Raw genomic sequence first — 17,838 nt, forward strand, 5'->3', positions numbered from 1 at the left:
CCCCGCAAGTTAAAAGTCTCGCCAGGTCGCCTACGACCAGTCTGAATCTGAGTCGCGGCGTCCGTGTTGGCCGTGTCGGTGGAGAGGGGTTCTGTCAGGATTCTGTCAGGAGTTGGCGCCCACCTGTTCCGGTATGGTGAGTAGAATGTTCCCCCTCTCCCCCTGACGGGTTTTGGGGTGGACGCGGGCCCCTCCCCGGGATGATCGGACCCTCATGATTCCGGGTTCCCCTCTGTCCTGTTACACACCCCCACCTATCTGCCCCCCTCACTAGTGGGTTACAGGCCACATATGGGGGCGGTGGGTGGTGCCGCCGGTGTTGCCCTAAAAACGATCGTGCGGGGGGGGGTTAAATACCTGTGCTTTCAGGCCCATCTACCGATCGATCCGTAGGGTAGGCACACGGGGGTCCCCTGTTGGCACTGCGGACCGCACAAGGCCGCCATTTTTCCGCGGGCCACGCGGGGCCGCCATTTTGTTGTAGCCTTCATGTCCTCTGCATAGGCGGCGGCCATCTTGGTACACCCAGCTCGTCTTGCTTGAGAGCTGAGCAGCTGTAGGAGTTACTGAGGGCATGTAAGGGGGCGGAGGCCCTCCCTAGACCCGGGAAAATCACTCCATAAAGACTTCCTGTCAGACAGCGCTGAGAGCAGTCCTGTTTTGAACTCTGGTACATCAGGTGGTGAACCTTTTGGGGGTCTCTCTTCTCTCTCTGCGGGGGTCTAGAGCATGTGACCACTGAGGGGCGCTGTAGCGCTGGGGGATTCTTTTCAAAAGAAAAAAAAAAGTTTTTTTCTTTTTTTGCAATTTTGTCATTTTTGGCTGACAGGTTCCCCTGGCGTTGCCATGGACCCTGCTGCACATGAGTCCCCATCTGATCCCCTCGAGGTGGCCGCAGGGCCCTCCGATTGTCCACTCACCATTGATGCGCTTTCGGCGGTCCTGGAGTCATTTGTGTCCCGGGTGGAGGTGGCCTGTCATGGACGGGGCTAAAAAGCCACCCCCGCCTACCCCTGTCTCGTCTGATGCCTCAGACTCTGATCCTGAGCCGGTCGCTGCTGCTGCGGGTTCCTCCCTTAGGGTTGATGTCCCGCGCTCCTCTGACAGTGAGGATGATCTTCCTGCCTCTGCCATAGCACAGGACAAGGCACTGGTGGACGCACTGATTGTCAGTCCGGGAGACCCTAAACTGGAGGTTGCACCAGTGGAGGCAGTTCAGACGGAAGTTGCCTTTGGCACTCGCAAGCCCTCCAAGGTTTCCCTTTCCCAAATGCTTTGATGATATTATTAAAGATGAGTGGGCCCATCCAAAACGACCCCCTGGGATGCCTAAACGGATTGCTAGGCGCTACCCATTTGAAGAGTCCCTCCTTAAAAAATGGACGTGCCACCTGTGGTGGATCCGCTGGTTTCCAGACTAAATAAGGCCACGGTTATCCCGGTGGAGGATTCCCCATCCTTTCGGGATCCAGTTGTGACCGTAGGGTGGAATCTGTGTCCCGTTCCATATTCTCCCTGGCAGGGTCGGCCTTAAGGCCAGTGTTTACCATTGCTCTGGTTTCACAGACATTGACGGAATGGGCCAAGCTATTACGCCATGACCTGAAGGGGAGAAGTCTCCCTCCTGCCGTGCCGGAGTTGCTGGAGCAAATAGTGCAGGGGCTACAGTTTGTGATGCCGCACTGGACGCTGCCCCATTGCTGGGGCGTGTCAATCTCGGCGGTGGTCCTCCGGCGCATGCTATGGTTAAAGTGCTGGTCGGTGGATCAGGCTTCCAAAAAAGCATTGACTGATCTCCCTTTTCAGGGGGATCGCCTGTTTGGTGCTACCTTGGATGAGATTATTAAGGATCTCACTGGGGGCAAGAGCACCTTTCTACCACAGGCTAATAAGGGTAAGGAACCTCGTCACAGACAGAGACCTTCCTTTACAGCTCACAAGAAGTTTTTTCGCTCCTCTGGGGCGGGCGATAAGGCAAAGTCCTCCAAAGCCCCCCCCCCGGGGGGTTTTAAGAGACCCTGGTCTGGTAAGCAAAAATCCGGTCCTTCCAGACCTGAGGATAAGACCGCTTCAGCCTGAAGGTGCGCCCCCACCCAGATCAAGGGTGGGGGGGGTGTCTTCGCCGATTCCCGGACCCGTGGCTCTACAGTTTTCAAGACAAATGGGTTCACGAGGTCATACGGTCGGAACACAAGATCGAGTTGCGATCGCTTCTACCGGTGGGGTTCTTCCCTTCCAATATGCGACTGTCCCCGAATCGCCTAATGGCTCTGTTGGGGGCAGTGCAGCACTGGATGCAAATGGCGCCCATAGAGGGTGCCTATCTTCACGTTCCCATTTACGCAGGACACCAGCGGTATCTGCGCTTTGCGGTGGGAGCGGACCATTATCAGTTTGTGGCGTTACCCTTTGGTCTCGCCTCTGCTTTCCAGGTCTTCACAAAAGTTTGGGCCCCAGTCCTGGCGTTGTTGCGGCAGCGGGGCATATCGGTCCTGGGCTACCTGGACGACCTCCTCTTCTGTGCGGAGTCTCCGCAGGCTCAGTGTCATACGCGGACTCTCCAAAAGGAGATTCTTCCCAAATGGAATTCCGATTTCCTGGACAATCGGATCTGGCTGAGCGAGCGGACCAGGTAGTTTCTGGTTTGGGGGCCTCGGTCTCCGATGCTCAGTCAGGGGAAGCCCTTTTTTACGAAAGTATCCAGGTTATCGATAAATGTGTTGGAACTGAAAGCGATCAGATTTTGCCTGGTTCAACGGACCGAGCATCTTTAGGGCTGCTTGGTTCGGATTCAGTCGGACAATGCCACGGCCGTGGCCTATGTCAACCATCAAGGGGACACCAAGAGTGTTCTAGCGGCTGTGGAAGTGGCCGGCATGTTTTGGGCGGAACAGTTTGTTCCGGCTCTGTCTGCAGTTCACGTTCTGGGTGTGGAAAATTGGCAAGCGGACTTTCTCAGCCGTCAGACCTTGGATCAAGGGGAATGGCCTCTTCAGACAGAGTTGTTTCGCCAGTTGTACCTTCATTGGGGCACCCCGGACGTGGATCTGTTGGTATCTCGGCTCAACAGAAAGGTGCAGAGGGTTGTCGCCCGCGATCCTCTGGCGGACACCGCAGACGCACTGAATACTCTGTGGGGGCAGTACCAGCTGCTGTATGCCCTTCCTCCTCTCAAGTTGTCACCGAAAACTTCTTCGCAGGATAGAGGCGGAGGGAATTCCAGTCATCCTTGTGACTCCGGATTGACCTCATTGGGCCTAATATGCCGTCTTGGTCAGGCTGGTCGCAGACGCTCCTTGGCGACTTCCTCTCAGGGAAGAGCCGCTGTCTCAGGGACCGATCGTCCATCCTGCTTTACGATCACTGGCTTTGACGGCTTGGCTGTTGAGAGCCAGGTGCTGAAGGACAGGGGCTTGTCTGCTTTAGTTATCCCTACTCTGATTAAAGCGAGGAAAGCGACTTCCAGAAAGGTCTATCATCGCACATGGAAGTCTTATATCGCGTGGTGTGAATCCCTTGGGTTTCCTCCACGTTCTTACTCGGTGGCTCGGATATTGGCCTTTCTGCAACGGGGGGTTGAGCAGAAGCTGGCCTTGAGCACTATCAAGGGTCAGGTCTCAGCATTGGCAATCTTCTTCCAGAGGCCACTGGCTACCCATTCTTTGGTGAGGAATATCATCCAGGGGGTGCGGCACCTGGCTCCTCCGGTGCGCGCGCCCTTGCCGCCCTGGGATCTTAATTTGGTGTTGTTGGTTCTCCAGAAACCTCCCTTTGAAAATATTAGGGAGATTCCCTTGCTTACCTTATCCCAGAAGGTGGCCTTTTTGGTGGCGATCACTTCTGCACGCAGGGTGTCGGAACTGGCCGCATTGTCCTGTCGTTCCCCATATCTGGTGGTTCATAGGGATAAGGTGGTTCTTCGTCCGAATCCATCCTTCCTTCCTAAGGTGGTTTCATTTGAATGAGGATATTGTATTGCCTTCCCTGTGTTGACTGCCCAGTCATCCTCGGGAGTGTGCGTTACACTCCTTGGATGTGGTTCGGGCGATCAGGGTGTACTTGGCTACTACTGACTCTTTTCGTAAGGCTGATTCACTTTTTGTGATCACGGATGGCCCTAGAAAGGGGTTGCCTGCGTCTGCCGCGACTATCTCCAGATGGATCAGACAGACGGTGGTGCAGGCTTATTCTATTAAGGGTCGGGTTCCTCCGTTCCCTGTTAAGGCGCACTACACTCGGGCTCTTAGTGCTTCCTGGGCCTTCCGCCATCAGGCGTCGGTTCTTCAGGTTTGCAAGGCGGCTACCTGGTCGTCGGTTCATAAAATTTTATAAAGTTGATGTGCTGGCATCGGCGGATGCCTCTTTTGGCCGCAAGGTTTTGCAGGCCGCTGTTTGAGGGGACCGTTGGTCTACCTCTGGGGTTTTTTGTTTTTTTTTTTCAGTTGGGTCTCATCCTTTTGTTCGATGAGTCCTTGATGCTTCTGGTTTGGCTCCGGTTGGGCCTTCTGGATTGGATTTTTATTTCTGTTATCCCACCCCTCATTTTTGGCACTGCTTTGGGACGTCCCTACTGATATTAATCAAGAAGTCTGCGTCTGTCAATGAGCGACAGAGAAAACTGGATTTTTGACTTACCGTAAAATCCTTTTCTCTTAAGCTCATTGACAGACGCAGGACCCGCCCCTCTATTATTGAGTTGGGTTGGGTTGAATTCTCTGACACTGCTTTGTTACATAACTGACATCCTATAGCAGGGAGAGAGGATATACCCTCTGGGACTGCCCATAGGTGTGGCCAGAACTTTTTTCCTGCCTAGTGTCCTACTCCTGTAGGGGGCAGTATATCCCTACTGATATTAATCAAGAAGTCTGCGTCTGTCAATGAGCTTAAGAGAAAAGGATTTTACGGTAAGTCAAAAATCCAGTTTTTTTTTTCTACAAAAGCAAAAACTGATAGTTAATATACATCTGCATATACAATTAACAGATTCTTTTGTACTTTCCTCTTAAAATTTACTCGGCTCAGTCAATTGGCATGACAATACAGCTGTTTACACTCCCAAGCCTTTGCAATTACCTGTGTCAAGGGAGTGGGGGGGGGGGGCGTTGTGCTGAAAGGCACCAAATTTTTTGTTTTAAAAAGTCAGTGATAAAAACCTCATTGATAAAGTTCAAAATTGCTCACGATTTAAGGATAGAAATACAATTTTAGTCCTTAAGGTCACACTTTACACACCAAATATATTTTCTTGCTTCTTAAAGCTGCCATGACCAGCATAGCACGGATTTGTTACCTTTTAGTTGTACTTGTGGCAAAGCCACATCACTTTAAAACATTAGTAATAAACACAAAACAAATCATTATGCAACCAGTATTCATTCAGTGTTATCAAATGCTTTGCTGATACAGCACTTTTAGGAACGTTATTAAAACTAACACAACATAACGATCCATGGATCTCACACACCTCACCTCTACACAACTAAGGTTGCCCATACACGATACAATTTTCATACAATTTTTCTAAACTTACATTTCATTTTTCCCTTGGGATTCTCCTTACCTTGAGAATTGCCCATTATTCTAAGCTCAGAATATGAAGTGAGATTACCTGAGTTTGAAGGTATATATATATATATATATATATATATATATATATATATATATATATAGGGATGGTGAGGTCAGTATTTAGACTTTATTGGAAAACCTAGTTTCCAACTTATGTGGTTTCCTGCGTCTTTCTAATCAGATTTATATACACCCAATTTATGGTTTGTTTTTAACTATCCTTGGGCAAATTTATACCTTCAAGCTCAGCTTAATATCACATACAATCTACATATACATCTATACAATGGCATGCAATCATATATAACGACTAAAAATACACTTAAGTGTCTATACAGCAAATATACAATGTTTAGAGGGAAAATTCACTATCACACAAGGTACTGCTTTGTAACCGGGCATCAGACCCTGGGGCATCAGACCCCCTATTTTCTTTAGGAATATCAGATTCCTGGGAGGCGCTTACTGTAGGGTTAACCGGTTACTATTAATCTGCTCTGACAGTATAGGGTGGCAATAATAAAAATAATTACTCACCCAGTACTGTGTATGGCAGATCCAAGCTTCTGACACCAAACTGTTAGCTCATTTACGTCAAGAGGCAGGTATAAGATGATTTACGACTGGAGTTGAGCGGACACCTGGATGTCCGTGTTCGGCGGCTTCGGCCGAACTTGAAAAAAAGGTCCGGGTCCGTGTCCCGGACTTTTTCCGAACTTTACCCGGACACCGATCCCCATTGAAGTCAATGGGGACCCGAACTTTCAGGCACTAAAATGGCTCTAAAACACCAATGGAAAGGGCTAGAGTGCTGCAAATGGCAGCAAAACGTAGTTAAGAGCATGGCGAGTGCGCTGCAAACAAATGTGGATAGGCAAATAACTTAAAACAACAAAAAAAAAAAAACAGAAAAATAAAACAATGTTCTTCATCTGTGAAGCAGTGTTAATTTTGGCAGCAAATTTCAATTTAGTTATAGTCTTAGGACTAAAATGGCATTTTAGTTTTAGTCCCATTTTAGTCTTCTGCAAGTGTTTTAGTTTTAGTCGTATTTAGTTGACTAAAACTCCAGTACATTTTAGTCGACTAAAACGTCCTACATTTTAGTCGACTAAAACGTCCTACATTTTAATCGACTATAACTCATTTTAGTCATCTATATTGGAATGGGTGTAGTTCAATTGTAATTTGTAATGCATTATTTAAGCATTTCTCTACAATTTCCAAACTCATTATATACTACTGCTGGTCCTGGAGTGAAAAATCTAATATGTTATTATTTATGGTATTAAGCTTTGAGCATGCACCAGTGTTAATTTTGGCAGCAAATTTCGATTTAGTTTTAGTTAGTCTTTTGACTAAAATGCCATTTTACTTTTGGTCATATTTTAGTCTTAAGACTAAAATGCCATTTTAGTTTTAGTCGTATTTAAGTCATCTGAATTGTTTTAGTTTTAGTCGTATTTTAGTCTACTAAAATTGTGTTAATTTAGTCGAGGAAAACATTTTAGTTGGTTTTAGTCGACGAAATTAACACTGCTGTGAAGGACGAGGCCCATATGGAGTAGGAGGGAGGTTGAGGTGGTGGTGGTGGATGTGGCGGTGTCATAGGCGTGCGCACAGGGTGTGCCGGGTGTGCCTGGGCACACCCTAATCACCTAGGGCACATTAGCATTATCGCTCTGTTTGCCAGTGAGGAGATGGGAAAGATCTCCCTCGGACCTGCTCTGCCATAAATACACGCTCAGATAATACACTGGCTGCAGGGCACGCCAGCACCTCCAAGGCGTAAAGGGCAAGCTCAGGCCATGTGCCCAATTTGGAGACCCAGAAGTTGAAGGGGGCAGACCCGTCATTCACTACATGTAGGCGTGTGCACACATACTGCTCCACCATGTTGCTGAAATGCTGCCTCCTGCTAAGACGTTCCATATGAGCTGCTGGTGCTGCTGTTTGTTGTGGCGTGCTGACAAAGCTTTTCCACATTTCGGTCATGCTATCCCTGCCTTCTGAGGTGCATGGCGGTGCCCTGATTGCGTTGGCGACCTCTTCCTCCTCCTCCGCCTTGGCCTTGTGCTTCCACTGTGGCCCCGCTGTCAGGTGGGAATGCCAGCAGCATCGCGTCTACCAGCGTGGGCTTGTACTCGCGCATCTTGCGATCACGCTCCAGTGAGTGAATTAAGGACGGTACGTTGTCCTTGTAACCGGGATCCAGCAGCGTGGCCACCCAGTAATCAGCACAAGTTAGAATGTGGGCAACGCGGCGGTCGTTGTGGAGACACTTCAGCATGTAATCGCTCATGTGTGCCAGGCTGCCCAGAGGCAACGAAAGGCTGTCCTCTGTGGGAGGTGTATCGTCTGTGTCCTCTGTATCCCCCCAGCCACTCACCAGTGATGGCCATGAGCTGTCCTGGGTGCCACCCTGCTGTGAACATGGTTCCATCTCCTCCTCCATAACTGTGCCCCTGCTGGACAATTGTGTCCCTGGCGTTTGTGGGTGTAGGAACGCACCCTCGGAGCCACATTTGCCAATGACTGCCCTGAAAGCCTTGGAAATGTTACCTCTTCATCCTCCTCCTCCTCATCCTGTGCCAAATCCTCTTCCATCATCGCCCGAATCGTTTTTTGAAGGAGGCATAGAAGTGGGATAGTTAAGCTGAGAACGGCTTCATCGGCACTGGCCATGTTGGTGGAGTACTCAAAACAGCGCAACAAGGCACACAGGTCTCGCATGGAGGCCCAGTTATTGGTGGTGAAGTGGTGCTGTTCCGCAGAGCGACTCACGCGTGCGTGCTGCAGCTGAAACTCCACTATGGCCTGCTGCTGCTCGCACAGTCTTTCCAGCATGTGCAAGGTGGAGTTCCACCTTGTGGGCACGTCACCTATGAGGCGGTGAGCGGGAAGGCCGAAGTTACGCTGCAGCGCTGACAGGCGAGCAGCAGCAGGGTGAGAACGCCGAAAGTGCGCACAGACGGCCCGCACTTTCTGCAGCAGCTCTGACATATCGAGGTAATTTTTAAGGAACCTCTGCACCACCAAATTCAGCACATGCACCAGGCAAGGGATGTGCGTCAAACCGGCTAGGCCCAGAGCTGCTATGAGATTTCGCCCGTTATCGCACACCACCAGGCCGGGCTTGAGGCTCGCTGGCAGCAACCACTCATTTGTCTGCTGTTCCATGCTCCTCCGCAACTCCTGCGCGGTGTGTGGTTTTTCCCCCAAACAGGCAAGTTTTAAAACTGCCTGCTGTCGTTTACCCCTGGCTGTGCTGAAGTTGGTGGTGAAGGTGTTACGCTGACCGGATGAGGAGGCGGTAGAGGATGAGGAAGCGGAGTAGGAGAAGTTAGGAACAGGAGGCAAACTGAAGCGCCCTGCAATCCTCGGTGGTGGAAGGACATGCGCCAAATTGCTATCCGCCTCAGGCTCATCCGCCACTGCATTTACCCAGTGTGCCGTTAGGGAGATATAACGCCCCTGACCGTGCTTACTGGTCCACGTATCGGTAGTTAGGTGGACCTTGGCACAGATGGCGTTGCGCAGTGCACACCTGATTTTTTCCCCCACTTGGTTGTGCAGGGAAGGGATGGCTTGCCTGGAAAAGTAGTGGCGGCTGGGCACGACATACTGTGGGACAGCCACCGACATAAGGCTTTTAAAACTGTGCGTCTCCACCAGACGGAATGACAGCATTTCAAAGGCCAAGAATTTTGAAATGCTGGCATTCAGGGCCAGGGATCGCGGGTGGGTAGGGGGGTACTTCCTCTTCCTCCTGAAGTGTTTGGAAGATGGAAAGCTGAACGCTTCCACGGGACATTGTGGAGATGGTTGGTGACCCAGGTGATGGTGTTGCTGACAGATCGTCTGTTTTCGGGGTGGCAGGTGCCAGTATCACTACAGATGTGGATGGAGAGGCCGAGACTGCAGCAGAAGAGGAAGCAGGAGGAGCCAGAGACCTTTCTTGGTTTTGAAGGTGTCTACTCCACTGCAGCTCGTGCTTTGCACTTAGATGCCTGATCATGCAGGTTGTGCTCAGGTTGAGAAGGTTTATGCCTCGCTTCAGGCTCTGATTGCACAGGGTGCAATCCACTCGTGTCCTGTCATCAGCACATTTTCTGAAGAACTTCCACGCTAGAGAACTCCTTTGAGCTCGCTTTGGTGCGCTCGTTCCCTTGCTGCATTGGGCAGTAGCAGGCGTAGTGTCTAGGGCACGGCCGCTCCGCTTCTGCACCCTGCTCCCTCTTCTGCTGTGCTGGTGGCTCTGTGCGACCACCGCCTCTTCCTCCAAACTACTCAGGTCACCTGCATGACCTTCATTCCATGTGGGGTCGAGGACCTCATCATCCTCCACATCATCTTCCACCCAGTCTTCACCCCTGCCCTCCTTGTCGGTCTCCACAATTCTGAATGCCACAGCAGTTGGCACCTGCGTTTCGTCATCATCGGAGACGTGCTGCGATGGTCCTTCCATGTACTCATCTTGAGAAATAAGTGGTTGGGCATCGCTGCACTCAATCTCTTCCACTTCTGGGGCAGGGCTAGGTGGATGGCCCTGGGAAACCCTGCTAACAGAGTCATCACAAAGAAGAAGAGACTGCTGCATGACTTGGGGCTCAGACTGCTTGCCTGATTTGCAAGGGGGTGAGGTGAAAGACGGTTGGACATTGGCTGCAGGTGCCAACTCTGACCTTTCTGCAGTAGACTGGGTGGGAGACAATGTGAAGGAACTGGAGGCACTGTCAGCAACCCAATCTACTATCGCCTGTACTTCTTCTGGCCTCATCACTTCTAGAGGCGCATGATGCCCTACCAAATACTGCTGCAGGTTCTGTCGCCTACTCACACTTGAAGAAGGTGTTTCACTTGTGCGTGTAGCTGGCACAGATCGACCACGTCCTCTCCTTGCAACAGGAGCTCTACCAGCAGCACCACGACCCAGGCCACGGCCCCTATTTGACGGTCTCCTCATATTTCTGTAATTTATGATCTTGCCCTAGAAAGGTGTTTATTGAATAGCGGAACAAAACAACAACAGTATCGCATGGGTGTATCTCACAGTCAAATATGCAAACTATGCCGCAATTTAATTTTTTTTACCCCAAAAGGGTGTATATTGAATAGCGGAATAGAAAAAAGGATAAAAAACAGTGTATGTCACACGTACAAACACAGACTAGGCCCCAATTAAAATTTTTTGTACCCTAAAGGCAGGATGAGGATGAGGAGTAGGAGGAGGTCCGAACAGGAGGCAAAATGAAGCACCCTGCAATCCTCGGCGGTATGAGATGCGCCCCAAAAATTGGAAAGATGTATCTCACGCGTACCGATACAGACTATCCCGCAATTTAATTGTTTTTACCCCAAGGGTGTAGATTGAATAGCGGAATAGAAAATATGATATCAAAAGGTGTATGTATCTCACACGTACAGACCCAGACTAGGCCCAAATTACTATTTGTTGTACCCCCAAAGGCAGGATGAGGAGTAGGAGGAGTTCGGAACAGGCAGGAGGCACATGAAGCACCCTGCAATCCTCGGCGGTATGAGATGCGCCCCAAAAATTGGAAAGGTGTATCTCACACGTACCAATACAGACTATCCTGCAATTTAATTGTTTTTACCCCAAAGGTGTAGATTGAATAGCGGAATAGAAAATATGATATCAAAAGGTGTATGTATCTCACACGTACAGACCCAGACTAGGAGGAGTTCGGAACAGGCAGGAGGCAGACTCTGTTGACCAGCTGACTTTTATCAAAATGAATAAGTCCTGAATCAACAGCAACTATCAAGCCCTTGATGCTGACGTAACTGATTGAATTTGCTAGGGGTCTGCCATCCCTTGAAGACTGCATATGCTGCCTATCCTATTCCTCAGCCTTGATTCTGCTAGCTTACAACAATGTTTTGGCTTAGGTCACCACCAACCCCCAAGGCCTAATTTTTCTGCACTTGTATGACAGGTGCATACAATTAAAATTTCGTATGTACAGTCAGGTCCTTGAATATTAGGACATCAACACAATTCTAATATTTTTGGCTCTATACACCACCACAATGGATTTTAAATGAAACAAACACGATGTGCTTTAACTGCAGACTTTCAGCTTTAATTTGAGGGTATTTACATCCAAATCAGATGAATGGTGTAGGAATTACAACAGTTTGTATATGTGCCTCCCACTTTTTAAGGGACCAAAAGTAATGGGGCAGATTAACAATCATAAATCAAACTTTCACTTCTTAATACTTGGTTGCAAATCCTTTGCAGTCAATTACAGCCTGAAGTCTGGAACGCATAGACATCACCAAACGCTGGGTTTCATCCCTGGTGATGCTCAGCCAGGCCTCTACTGCAACTGTCTTCAGTTCCTGCTTGTTCACAATTGTTGACAATTGAGTACTGTCCGTGATACTTTTTTTATTTGCACTAACATACAATTTTTCAGAACAAGCTTTCGGGGTATGTCCCCTTCTTCAAGGTCTAAGCAGTACGGATTCACAAAATGTTAAAAAAACACAATCTCTAAGCCAAAGGAAAAAAGAAAACCAAACAAACAAATTTAACTGGCAATGGTAATAAAACTAGCATAGTTGGTGAGATAAGACAGAGGGAGAGCTGAAGACAGGGGGGAAGGTGGGGGGGATAGTAACAGAGGGGGGCGTAAAACTGTGGGATAATGAATAAGGAAACCCATATCTAAATTTAAGACGTTATTTTTTGTGTCAAAAAGTATCATTCTTAATTCAAAAGTTTTCCTTTCCTGGATAGTTCTGAAATTCCCTTTAAGAACTAAAACATTGAGGTCTTCTATAGTGTGGTCCGGTTGTGAAAAATGATGCCCCACAGGTGTGCAGAAACTATCTTCTTTATGTTCCTTGATGGTATGTCTGTGCAAATTCATCCTCGCTTGCAACTTCTGTCCTGTTTCGCCTACATAAGATCCTTTGTTACATCTTTTGCATTGGATGAGGTACACAAGATTACTGGAGGTGCAGTTGTATGATCCTGTTATATTAAAGGTCCCATTTGTGTGTGTGACACTTTTAGACAGATTGATCTGGTTGCACAGTTTGCAGCGTTTTTTTATGGCAGGGTTTGCTCCCATTGTTTGTGACTTCATAATCAGAATGAAGTTTCCTGCTGATTAGTTTAGTTTATGTCTGAGGTTGGGTGGTTGTCTAAAAGCCAGTATTGGAGGTTGTTGGAATATTCCTTTCAGAATTTCATCTTCTGTTATGATGGGTTGTAAATCCTTGATTATCTTTCTTATCCCTTCTAGTGCTGGATTGTATGTGGTGACTAGAGGTACATGGTTATTAGTTTTTTTTTCTCTCTGTATTGGAGAAGATTTTCTCTTTGGGTTTTCAAGGCTGTGTTTATGCTGGTGTTTATGGTTTTGTTTTTGTAACCTTTCTTACGGAAGGAGTTTGCTAGTGTTCTGAGATGTTTATCTCTGTCTTCTGGGTCTGAACATATTCGGTGGTATCGGATGGCCTGGCTGTGTATGATGGCCCGTTTAGTGTGTTGGGGGTGAAAACTGGAACTGTGGATATAGCTGCATCGGTCAGTCGGTTTCCTGTATATTGAAGTATGAAGCTTGTCATCCCTGATGTATACTGTGGTGTCTAGGATGGATTGGCTGCATGTCACAGATTCTTATCATCCTCACCAAACCACAAATACAGTGCTGAGGATGTTACACAGCTCATCAAATTCATTCTTACACACAACTACTTCACTTTCAATAACATCTATCTCCAGTGTATGGGTACTGCTATGGGAAGTAAAATGGCACAGCAGTATGCAAAATTATTTATGGCTGATTTGGAGGACAAATTCCTGAACAGCATACAACATAAGCCATATAGATATTATCGCTATATTGATGATATTTTCATCATATGGACAGAAGGTGAGGAAAATCTCAATTTTTTTCATTGATCAACACCTTTGACCCATCTATCAAACTTAAAAGGGATTATTCTAACAGGCATGTCAACTTCCTAGACACCACAGTATACATCAGGGATGACAAGCTTCCTGTTTTTGAGACTCACCAATGGTTTACATCTTGTGGTGAACCCTCTGTTTTCACTCTGGTGAAGTCTTCTCTTGATTGTTGACTTTGACACACATACACCTACCTCCTGGAGAGTGTTCTTGATCTGGCCAACTGTTGTGAAGGGTGTTTTCTTCACCAGGGAAAGAATTCTCCGGTCATCCACCACAGTTGTTTTCCGTGGTCTTCCGGGTCTTTTGGTGTTGCTGAGCTCACTGGTGCGTTCTTTCTTTTTAACCACTTAACCCCCGGAGGATTTGGCTGCTCAAAGACCAGGGCCTATTTTGCGATTCGGCATTGCGTGGATTTAACGGACAATTGCGCGGTCTTGCGACGCTGTACCCAAATGAGATTGACGTCCTTTTTTCCCTCATAAACAGAGCTTTCTTTTGGTGGTATTTGATCACCTGTGCGATTTTTACTTTTTGTGCTATAAACAAAAAAAGAGCGACAATTTTGAAAAAATAACAATATTTTTTAAATTTTTTTATATGAAATTCTCAAGAAAAAATGTAAAAATCAAAATTTTGCTACATATTTTTGGTAAAAAAAATAGCAATAAGCATATTTTGATTGGTTTGCGCAAAAGTTATTGCGTTTACTAACTACGGGAAAGATTTATGTAATTTTTATTGGTTTATTTTTTAATAGTAATGGCGGTGATCTGCGATTTTTTTTATTTTTTTGGGGGGACTGCAACATTGCTGTGGACAGATCGGACCCCTGACTGATATTTTTGACACTTTTAGGGGTACCAGTGACATTACTACAGTAATCAGTGCTAAAAATATGCACTGTTACTGTAAAAATGACACTGGCAGGGAAGGGGTTAACTTTATTAGTGATCAAGGGGTTAAGTGTGTCCCTAGGGACGTGATTCTAACTGTCAAGGGGCGTGGCTTGTGATGTACTCAGAGACATACGATCCTACATAGCAGGATCGTATAGTCTCTGCAGTTACACCAGGGAGAATGACAGGCGGCTTTGTTTACATTAGCCGCCTGCCTTTCTCCCTCTACAGCGGGAGATCGTGAGTGACCGGCGGACATCGGAGCCCCCAGTCACTGGCGCGGGGATGTCAGGGAACGAGCGGGGGTGGGAGTGTGCCTCCAGCTGCGCGCGCTCGCTCCCTATTGGCTTGTGGGCGAGTGACGTACTGGTACGTCACTTTGCCCAGGAGGGGCTGACCACCGCAGTATATGTACTTGCGGCGGTCGGCAAGTGGTTAAGGATGTTCCAAACTGTTGATTTGGCCACACCTAATGTTTTTGCTATCTCTCTGATGGATTTGTTTTGTTTTTTCAGCCTAATGATGGCTTGCTTCACTGATAGTGACAGCTCTTTGGATCTCATATTGAGAGTTGACAGCAACAGATTCCACATGCAAATAGCACACTTGAAATGAACTCTGGACCTTTTATCTGCTCCTTGTAAATGGGATAATGAGGGAATAACACACACTTGGCCATGGAACAGCTGAGCAGCCAATTGTCCCATTACTTTTGGTCCCTTAAAAAGTGGGAGGCACATATACAAACTTTTGTAATTCCTACACCTTTCACCTGCTTTGGATGTAAATACCCTCAAATTAATGCTGAAAGTTTGCTGTTAAAGCACATCTTTTTTGTTTCATTTCAAATCCATTGTGGTGGTGTATAGAGCCAAAATGATTAGAATTGTGTCGATGTCCCAATATTTATGGACCTGACTGTAATTTTTAACAGCACGCCCTGTCCCTGTGCCCAGCAAGAGTAACTGTGAGGGGTTACGGTGTTCAAGGTACAACCAACACTAAAGGCGCTATTTTAGTTTTAGTTCCTGCCGATACTAACTTTCCAGGCCCCCATCACCCCAGCAGGTTTGCATAGCTGACACCCAACACTTGATCTTTGCCAATTTAGAATTGGTATGGAAGTTTTACTAGCAGGGCCCGTTCCTGCGCCCAGCAAGAGTAACTGTGAGGGGTTATGGTGTTCAGGCACCACAAACACCAAAGGACCAATTTTTGGCACCTGTATGACAAGAATTCAATACAAATTTGAAATCACATGTACTTGTCATACAGGTGCCAAAAATTGGTCCTTTGGTCCTTTGGTGTTTGTGGTGCCTGAACACCATAACCCCTCACAGTTACTCTTGCTGGGCGCAGGAACGGGCCCTGCTAGTAAAACTTCCATACCAATTCTAAATTGGCAAAGATCAAGTGTTGGGTGTCAGCTATGCAAACTGCTGGGGTGATGGGGGCCTGGAAAGTTAGTATCGGCAGGAACTAAAACTAAAATAGCGCCTTTAGTGTTGGTTGTACCTTGAACACCGTAACCCCTCCCAGTTACTCTTGCTGGGCGCAGGAACGGGACCCGCTGGTAAGAATTCAATACAAATTTGAAATCACATGTACTTACCAGCGGGTACCGTTCCTGCGCCCAGCAAGAGTATCTGGGAGGGGTTACAGTGTTCAGGCACCACCAACAACCAAGGCCCAATTTTTCTGCACCTGTATGACAAGTACATGCGATTTCAAAATTGGTATGGAATTTTTAGCAGCGGGGCCCATTCCTGAAGCCAGCAAGAGTAACTGCAAGGGGTTGGGGTGTTCAGGCACCACCAACAATGAAAAATAACCAAGAAAATGTGCTGCGCCAGATTAGTGATAAAATAATTCCTGTAGGTAAATAATAGAAGTGATATACAAATGTGACACCAAATCAATATATCACCCCAAATTGGGTCCTCAAAAGGAACATTAATAAAAACACATAATGATAAATGTGAAAAAAATGAAGAGATATTGAAGAAATAGTGCAAAAAGTCCAAGAGTCCAAAGGAAATTATTATTCACTCCGGTCTCATACACCTCTGTGGAATATCAAATGGAATGAATATGCTCCCACCACCACCACCACAAAGTATCTAAGCCTCTCACCTTCCCATCTGACCCAAGAGTCACCAATGGGTCAGATAAAGCAGTTCCCTTAGGGGTTAATGGATCGATGGACAGATATGCACTTAGAGCTGTGAGTATATTCCAAGGACCAGCACCGTATCATTCGTAGTCCACACCAGGCATTGAATAGGGGGAAATAAAAGAGATCTAGTGCTCTCTGATAAGGTACAAATACTTTTATTCAAAAGAAATCCACTTACAGGTAGAGCACTTCAGCAGTGCGAGCTGTCTCAGCTGTTCCGTAGCAAAGAGATGATGTGACGTGTGACCGACAGGCTCCACCCCCTCGTTACGTCGATTATGGAGTCTGGCTGTCCGAGGTCTGGTTAAGAAGGATAACTGAGCCTATTGGTTAGGTGTCTCCTGCTCACGCTCATCACAGCCATGAGCCCGGGACACCAAAAAGAAACTCCATCCGTATCTCATGAATGGAAAAAAAGGGGGATTTCAAATAAATCAATTAATAAAACCGATCCACTGCGGCTCGATGGATCGGAAGGACCACTAATAGTAAATTTTATATGAATACAGCAGAGCTTTACAATCCCACATCACATCTATATCTCCTGGTAAAAAATACAGCATATAAATAAAATACAATTCAACGATATAGGAAATCTTCTCATAATCCTATAATAGCTAGAAATACTGACATCAGCAATAACTATACTATCATCTAAAAATAAATAATATCTTAAAAATCAAATAAAGCGAAACCCACTTATAGTATCTACAAGGAATCTCCACCCTGCGCCAGGTCAAGAAAATAAATAAATATATAAGTAAATAATGACCACGCGGGAGCGCGCCTCCGGGGGCGCGCGCTCGCTCCCTAGACCCTCACAAGCTAGTGACGTAGCCCTATGTCACTTTGCCTGTGAGGGGCTGACTGCCGACGTAGATCGGCGTTAGGCAGTCAGCAAGTGGTTAATTATAAATGCCTGAGAGAACTCCAACATCGGGCGGCACTAATAAAACACAGATCTAAATCACTATTAAATCATGCAGACATAAAGGCTTATATCCCGCAGCAACCCTTAATAGTGGGATACTGGAAGATGAAACAATCCAAATAACAGAATAGTCCCAATGAAATTGGATGAATAGTCCATATATCTGCTAATTAAACAATAAAATGTTCATGGGGTGCACCACGTGAGGTAAGTCCAGAGATTAGAGGTAATCAGCCATCACCACACCGCATGCAGCCTCTCCCTGTGGTCATACACTCACCAGAGATAAAATGGTATACAGCATGTAAAC

Source organism: Pelophylax lessonae, assembly GCF_965119305.1.
Source record: "Pelophylax lessonae genome assembly, chromosome: 2".
Lineage (NCBI taxonomy): Eukaryota > Metazoa > Chordata > Amphibia > Anura > Ranidae > Pelophylax > Pelophylax lessonae.